At 34.5% G+C, this 8995-nt stretch overlaps 1 protein-coding gene and 1 non-coding gene across 2 annotated transcripts in view; one reads left to right on the forward strand and one right to left on the reverse strand.

Annotated features, from left to right (window-relative positions):
* PKL (chromatin remodeling factor CHD3 (PICKLE)) overlaps window positions 1–8995 on the reverse strand; it is a 94280-nt gene that overhangs the window by 51381 nt on the left and 33904 nt on the right. The window lies entirely within an intron of this gene.
* Window positions 7533–7604, forward strand: TRNAG-UCC (transfer RNA glycine (anticodon UCC)). Its single transcript has one exon. It is a non-coding gene; the product is annotated as a tRNA-Gly (tRNA).

An 8995-nucleotide genomic window follows, 5' to 3' on the forward strand; every position in this document is an offset into this window, starting at 1 on the left:
GAATGAATGAATGAAGAGAGAGAGAGAGAAACAGAGCATTATTCTAATTTCTTAGTATGTTACTATGTAGTAGTATTGTTTTATTGTTATTGCTTGCTACTTACTTACTTACTACTACTCTTCGCTTCCATTCTCTTAAATTATTTATTAGACAAGAAGGAAGAATCAATCAAAAGAGTGGCTCTTCTTCTTCTTCTTGCTTTATTATTATTATTATTATTAAAAGACACATCCATATCATTATATTACAACATCTTCTTCTTCTTCTTCTCCTACAATCTTAGTTAGGGCAACTTTCTTTCTCTTCTTTTTACTTATATAATTCTCTCTTTATGTCTAATTTGCCTCCCCTGTTCCTCTGAGAAACACTGCAGGGAGATAGAGAGAGATCGCTCTCTGTTCTTCTTACCATTGTTACTAATCCACTATTATATTTCCTCTCTAAAATTAACCTCATCTCTCTTCTCTGATCTTTTTGCCTTCCTTAATGCTCTCATCCATATAATATGTTGCTTGTATATACCATCGCCCTCTCCATCCATTCCCTTGCAGCTAGTTAAGGCTCCATTACAGAATTAAACATACATACACATTCTAAGTATGAGGTGGTTAGTAAGGAAAGCTTCCGATTCATCGCCATCGCCATCATCTAGTAGTAATACACTTGTTCTTATCCTTGAATTTTGCAAGTCCATCTTCTTGATCATCACAATCATAATCATCATAACCATATTAGTACACCAATCCTCAGGTAAAATGATCATGGACAATCTACATGCCATGGCGAATCGTACTGCTGCTGCTCATCATCATCATCATCATCATCATCATCATGTGAGGGACCCAAGTTATATAACAAGGCCATTACTAGTGAAGGATCATGATGTGGCTAATCACAATGTTAGATACAAATCCTCAGCAAATAGATTCCTACAGTTTCTACAGCTCCATGCCAATCTTACAAAATTCCCCACTAATTTCCATAGTACAAGGAAGCTGTTAGGGATTCCAACAAAACAAGGTAATTTCACAGGTCCATTATCCCCATCAACACAATTGGTAGCAGCTTCATCATTGGGCCCGGGCCCGGCATCGCAGCCCATATCATCCAGCACAAGATCAACTGTCCTTCACACCAACACCAAAAGGGGTAAGCACCACAAACCTTATAATCATGGTAATATGCAGCATGATAATTCATCCTCATCAGTCAACAATATCGACCCTCGATACGGCGTCGAGAAGCGGCTTGTCCCCACAGGTCCCAATCCTCTCCACAATTGAACATAACATAACAAAACAAAAAAGAAGCAGAGGCATGACCATGGATGTTATCGATCAATGATGGTCTAAATATTGATTGATCTAGTAAAAATGTTGAATTGATGTCATGTGTCACACCACACAAGAGTACTGAGTCGGTGGAAATGCTTAAATTCTTTTTGCCAGAAGGCTACAGTTTGAATATGCATGATAAGTGCACGCAAATTACACACCTACATACATGTTATGAGAGGAATCCAAAACCAAATCAATGAGAGACATAAGGCTTTAGTATCATTCAACCTTTTATGATCAATACATATACACATATATGTGTGTGTGTTCATATACATATATCCCATTTTCATCCTCAAAATGGGAGTTCTAACTAGTATACTTGATGAGCCAAAGTAGCACCATTTCTGTTAATATGAGGACTTGCCCCTTCAATTTTCACACTCTGTTTTTGGGATGGGTGTAAACTCCCTTTGTAACTACACTCAACTATGGGTTAAAGAAGTTATCTTATACAAGTAAAGGTTCCTCTCAAATTCATCATGTGATTATCACATAATAATTTATATTTAATCTGATTAGGCTATATAATTTGTTTCTAAAGCCTAATTGCCAACGAAGCTATTATGAGTCAATCCTCTTTCCTCCTTTTCTTTCTTCCTTTTCTTTCTTCCTTTCTTTGTGACATGTGTGTGTGGATGGGGATATTTTCTCCTCAACATTTCATGAATAAAAGGTTGAAGTTGAAGTCCCAGGTGATCACACTAACAATAAAACTATTGGAATTGTGATCGGACCAATGCTATTGAATTGGTATCCACAGCAATATATGATATTTTGAATGGTGATTTCATACCCCAGTCTTGGTCCCCATGGTTCTCCAGCATGCCTAAATTGTTAAGGTTAAGAGCATACCATGGTTGAGGCTCTGAGTTTAGCTTTTAAGTAATCATGGTTTGTGTATCCATAAGGCTATTGACATGCTAAGTATGTTACCCAACATTTTGGAGTCTCCAAGTCCATTGGATTTCATCTTCCTTTTCCTTCAAACTTTGGCTAGTTTGTATAATTGTAAATTAGCTTGTCAATGTGTTATATGGATTTCCAGGTCTTCATCGATAGGATTTGCGTCGTCATTTCTTCTGAATTTCACAATGTTAGTTCAATCATGATGTTTGGTTGCAATATGCTGTATTGCATGATATTGGAAAATGTGCATATATTTCTTAAAGGATATTATTATATGTTCGAAATGTATACATAAGTAAAGATTAGTGACTCTTCTCTGAAGCTGATATTTTAATTTAAGCAATATATTTAGTATATGATGCCAATTCCATTCTGAATAAATGCTATGAAAATCAACGTAATTGGATCAACATAATTGTTACTAAACTATTTAGAGGGAATGTACCCCTAAACCAGATAGGCATCAATGGGTTGAGCACTATATTGCTATCAAATTTGCAGTTTTTCAATAAATGCCCACAATATCAAAGCCAAGTGTATGTCGATGATATTGTTGGTTACAGTTTGTTTAGAATTAGATCATTTGAAAAAAATACGGTAACGAGTCTCGAGTTTTGTAACTAATAATGGTACACAATTTCTAACTTCTATAATCCTTGACAAGAAATATTGTAATGCATCGAAGAAGAAAGTTTTGTCTCTAGCCAAAGGAGATAATGCATATGACAAGTGAGTGCATGACACACTTTTTTCACTGACATACAATAAATGATCTTCATGAATAGTGTGTGAATTATCGTGGGTGTCTACTTTATGTATATCGGATGTGATTCAATACCTCACACCCTAGTACATTCTCCACTTTACTTGAGAAACTTCAAAACAATTTAAGTATATCCATAAGTACCCCTCTCAAGCATCTCCCGACAATGTCTCCTATGGGAAGTACATTCCTATGTACGTATCAACAACACTCTAATGATGATATTAAATCTAAGATAAATGTTTTCCCCAGATGCCATTGCTCGTAAGTCTCCTTGCCAATTGACATGAAAACACCTACGTGTAACGAAACCTTTAAATAAGCAATCCAAAACAAGTAATCAAAATGTTGATTTACCAATGTGTCATGAATTAGTCAGTCAATATTTATTAAGCATATTACTTCCTTTCTGTGTTTCTTAATCAAAGCCATCACTTACTCAGTGGCATACTACTTTAATCCAATGAATATTACGGATGTTTTACTTACTTGGCGTGGTATTTAATTAGCCTCCATATCTCTTGTTCAACTAATAACACATCATTTTAGTCGCATCAACATTATGATAGTCTGGAGTGCCATGTTTCTCAAATTGATTGTGATGTTTTCATCTTACTTAAGAGAAAAACCCCAATATCAAAACAAGATTGCATATGTTAAATTTATGACATACTTCCCTATAGATATTGATATGTAGTATTTCGAAGTTTTTTTAATCATCCACGAAATTCACTTAGGACTTGATATGATATCTTAAACATCGAATAGTATAAGAGGGTGTGGTGTGCATGCTAAAGATGTAGCATAGGATCAAAATAAGGTCTCCTACCGATTGGCCAATTCCTTCAAATGATGCGTTGATTGGGCAAGGCAATTATTCTTACAATGTCATACATACTCTTAATATGTTTATTTTTACTAATGATTATTTTTCAAATTGGTGATTAGCCCATCACAATTCACTGTTCAAATATATGATCATAATATTATTACATTCAAGACTTGCATCAAGTCATGCATATTTGAATATGGGTAGGCCAAGAGACATTTTTTCCTGGTGACAATTTCTTACAATAAAACCATCGATATATTTTGGCTCTTAGGGATTATCATTGGTGTTAGTACATACCGAAACACAATGATAAGATGGTTTTTGTTCGTTTGCTCTTAGAATATCATCTAGAATACCCACGTCAAATCGAAGTTATGATGTTAAAATGCAAATGTCTAAACAAAAAGAATTTGATGCCGTTCACTAGAAAACCGTGACGAAGCATAACATCAATATGTTAAGGATTGGACACATGCATGGGTAAAAACACAATATGAAATGAACTATGAAAATCTTACTTAATAACATAGTGATTGTTATGAAGGAATTGTGGTAGCATCTCATATTTTAAAAAATGGAGTTAGAAATGTAGGGTTAGGAGTTGTTTGATAGAGAAAACGCTTGTAACATGTGTATATTAACATGAATTAACTTTGTGAATGAAATCATTTCAAATATTATGTTTTTGTCTAATGCCAATAAAGTCGCTACTAGAGCATAATACAATATAATTATAGCACATATTGTCAAACTAAAAATGAAACCCCCTTCCCTATTTGTTTAAGATGAAAGGTGGTGGTCCACAACAATGAATAATAATACAATATCCTTTAAAATGTGTTCTAAACATGTGCCCCTTATTTGCTTTAGGTATGGCTAGAGCAAACATTGAAATGCATTATTCAACGAGTTATATATTCAATCACTAGCTTACTTTTCTTAACGTTGGCCCCACCTCCACCGTTTTAGCGTATAATCCCTTCTCAACTTTAGTTGCGACAATGTGAAAGCTTTGTTCTCGAATCTCTTTGAAATAGAATTACGAGGTTGATGGGACCAACAAACATCCCAATCACCCCAATAGCATGATTCATGAAACTTCTTAATCATTTGCATTGAAATATTTAATGAAATGCTTTAAACCACCATAGGTATATGGGCCAACATCATTGTAGTTAAACCATCTATTATCTTATCCAAATATGTAACTTTGGTTTAACCAATTTATGGTAGTATTGAATCTTGATTAGTGGCTTTCATTTCATAGGCCACCCAAAAAATCAAGAGTTTTGAACTAGTATTTCAGTATATCTTAGTTTGGGTAGCTATGAGGTACATTACATGCTTTGGTATTGCCAATACATGTAGAGTTCAATGGAAGACCCAAACGTCCAAACAAGTATCTCCTTTGCACTACTTTGAATTGTGCAAGGTTGATGATAGTGTTTTTTGTATAAGTAACCCTTTTAGCAAATGAATTTGCATTTATTATGGGTTCCAACTACCATGTTAATTATATCGAGTAATTTGAATTATTTGTTTGTCTTAGGTTACAACATGTACAATAGGTGTCTTAGTTATTGCTTGATGCACATACACTACCTGCAATGTATCAAACAATTTCTTGTAGCTTCAACCCTTCAAATTTTTATTGCAATAAATATCCCTACAAATAAGTTCTGGAGATTGTGAGGCAAAAAATTAATTCTACCAGTCAATCTCCTGTAGTTCCTAACATACAATTAATGTATCGTATCTTCCTTTACCATTTGATGTTCATCGATGACATACATGTGCATTTGCACATATTTGTACATTATAATCTAATATGCCGCATGTTCAACATTTGCATGCACCAACACATGCAATCACATGTACATTGTTGTCTCATGCTTTTTTTGTAAGGAGAATCATTGCATCAAAATCACGGAGATATGGTGCTTGCAAACATCAAAGATCAAATTTCAAAGCATATAAACTCTATATTATCACCCCATATCTTCGGTTTCTAGTGACAACGTTTATTGTTCCTCTTTCTCTTTATGAAAGCATGTCCCCCTCCTCGCCCCTCTTAAATGCTTCGCTCCTAAATAAGAGACTCAAAAAATACAAGTCAATAGACGCCATCATAACATTTAGAAGGCCGCATCAACGAATTATGTTAAAAATACAAGCATAAGGAAGACCGACAACATTCATCTTTGAAAAAAAAAACTTTAGTGTACATTGTACAACCATTTTTATTCATTGAATATTAATGATAAATCTAATGAAATATGTATGACATTAAAGCCCCCACATCAAATTTCATCCTATGTTCCAATTCCCAAATTTCATGAAACTTTGCCTCGTTTTTATCAAATCGTAGAAATTTGATTTCCTAATATTGATTTCCCCTATATGTATCATAAGATTAGTTTGATTTTGCACTTATTCAAACATTACAAAATTTTAAAAGATAAAACCATACATGCATAAATTGTGTTTAGGCAAGGAGGAAACTTGTGCATAAAATGTTTTCAATTGCCATTCGATGGGGGCAACACGAGCCTAATTGTCTGGAATTCGTGCCCTATATTAAAGCCATTTGTCAAAAGTTCAACTTTGGCATTGACCTGTTGAGAAAAACACATCTTCACAAATATACTCTTATATGGATCCATGCTCTTCTCTTACTTACCGTTTTTTTCCTTTGAAGAAAGGATTACTCAAATGTCCTTATTGTGAAACTCCCTTTATTAAAAAAGATTAGTACCAATTTGCTACTCCTCCATCGTCCTTCATGTGAAACTTCCCTCAATTGAAAAATATTTGTACCAATTTACACCTCCACTCTTGTCACCGACACCCACATCAAGCCTTTGTTTGTCAATTGTAATTTTTGATGGTTTGGCATCTCCACCTACCTATACCAATTTGGAATTATGATTTCTTTGAAAGGTTGAAACATCATAATTGTTTCCAACAAATGCGAATTGTTGAGATTGAAATGGATGTGAGCATGCCCTTACGAAATTGGACAATGATGGGCCCACATACGATAAAAGACTCAAAAATGTGGATTATATATCTTAATTTACATGAGCATGATATTGATCTTAGAACTTGGAATTTGATGCATGAGAACGAGGAAGTGCACTCACACTATTAATTAAAATTTGCACAGTCTACATCAATGTTATTTGACTATTTCAATTTTAGCTCATTGACATAGTGGCACAACGTTTCAAAAACATTGTGGCAACTAGAAGATAGGCCAAGAAATAAAGCCACAAATGTAAGGATACAATGCAAGTTCTATCACGCAACTTATGTCATGCTCTTTCCTTTGTTGTTTATGTCAATAGTTAACAATTCAATCGTAGATGTGGGGAAACTTACCCCGTTGTCAACGCAAACGTATGTTGACTCTATTTAATGTCATATTTTGCAATAGAATTTAAACATTTTCATCCACCTAAAGCACCTCCTGCAATCTCGAGTGAAACCTTCATCCAATGCCATTATTAGGGTTCAAAGGACCAAACCGAGGACATGGTTCATTGCTCCTATACATTTTGGATGGCCTTATAAAGGATGGAATATTTAGGTTGTGTTTGACAAAAACTTAGATGAATCTCTCGTCAAGCGGGTGTATTTAGCAAGAATTTATTTAATTGATTAAGCTATTTACAGACTTGTAATCATCGAGCGTTTGTAGTCCAACGGTTAGGATAATTGCCTTCCAAGCAATAGACCCGGGTTCGACTCCCGGCAGACGCAAATGTTTAATATTTCGGAGTATTTTTGACAAGCGTTAGTTCCCTTTGTTTAATTAATTTGGACATTTTAAAATTTATGCGAGCACTTGGTCTTCAGTTTCTCATATTAAAAAACAAATTGCAAACTATTATGCTTGTATAATGTATTCAAGATCCAGCATAATATATTTGTCATATTGTGCATTAAATATATGGGTTGTAAATGTGCAAAGTGGCCATTGAGTCTTAACAATGAAAACATTCATAATGTGAATAAGGAAGTGCCAGTGCAACCATGTGACGAGGTACATGTATGTACATGTATCCATACCATCAATTGTTGGTGATGAAAGCATGCATAATATGTATATGCAAGGGAGTGATAGTGCAATGATGTGATGTGATACATGTACATATACCCACACCCATAGTTTATTAGTGACAAAAACATTCATAATACGAATAAGGGAGTGCCAATGCAACCATGTCACTTTGGTACATGTCTATCAATGTGAAGCAAGAATGAGAAGTAAGAGTATGCATTGAAGTGGTGGGAATGCAATCTAAAGCCAACCTATTGGTACAGTCTATCGATTTTTGAATGAAATTATAAAAAGCACTTGTGTATCATTAATCGTTTTGCTATTTTTCGTATTAACTACTGAAGTGTGGAGTGATGGAATTGACTTACATCATACATTATTTGAGCCATGCTTCTCGCATTTCTTCAAATTAAGTATTGGGTTTGGCAGTGCTCATTAACCATCGAAGGCTAGTAGTGGGGTTTAGGAATGCCACATCTACTGTCATCACATGAATATACATGAAATATGTCAATGCAATGATTAATGATACCTTAACACATAAGGGCAATATATGTAACTGATTTTTTGTCGTAATTGCGAGTGAAAGAGTTGTGAGAATCTAACAAAGATACAATTTTTATATGAATGAATATGTTTACGGGCTCATACATGAATTGTTTCATGGTGAGGGCAAATCATTCCTCGTGTAACTACCTTGAAACATATGTTGTATAATTACTTGACTAAGTGCCACGTTCATTATGGTGATGGTTACAAACCATGGGTGTGTTACAACATAAAATGCTAAACTCATCTTTGAGTTGTAGTCTATCACCTTCCTTGCTCATAATTCATGTATTGAAGGTTATTCGTGATGTCAATTACTTTCATTGTTCTCGACTGTGCAATAATGGAGAGGGAGGGAGAGGACACAAAATTGATTGTAGAGTAAGCTTTAAGTTCCATTTTTAAATTTAGAACAAACATTTCTAGCTTACGTGAGAGGATCTATGGTATGGCATTAAAGCCCCACATCAAATTTCATCCTATGTTCCGATTCCCAAATTTCATGAAGCCTTGCCTTGTTTTTATCAAATCCTGGATTTTT

Source organism: Azolla caroliniana, unplaced genomic scaffold, assembly GCF_043228905.1.
Source record: "Azolla caroliniana isolate FFs.n. ecotype wild unplaced genomic scaffold, voAzoCaro1.0.p SCAF_17, whole genome shotgun sequence".
Lineage (NCBI taxonomy): Eukaryota > Viridiplantae > Streptophyta > Polypodiopsida > Salviniales > Salviniaceae > Azolla > Azolla caroliniana.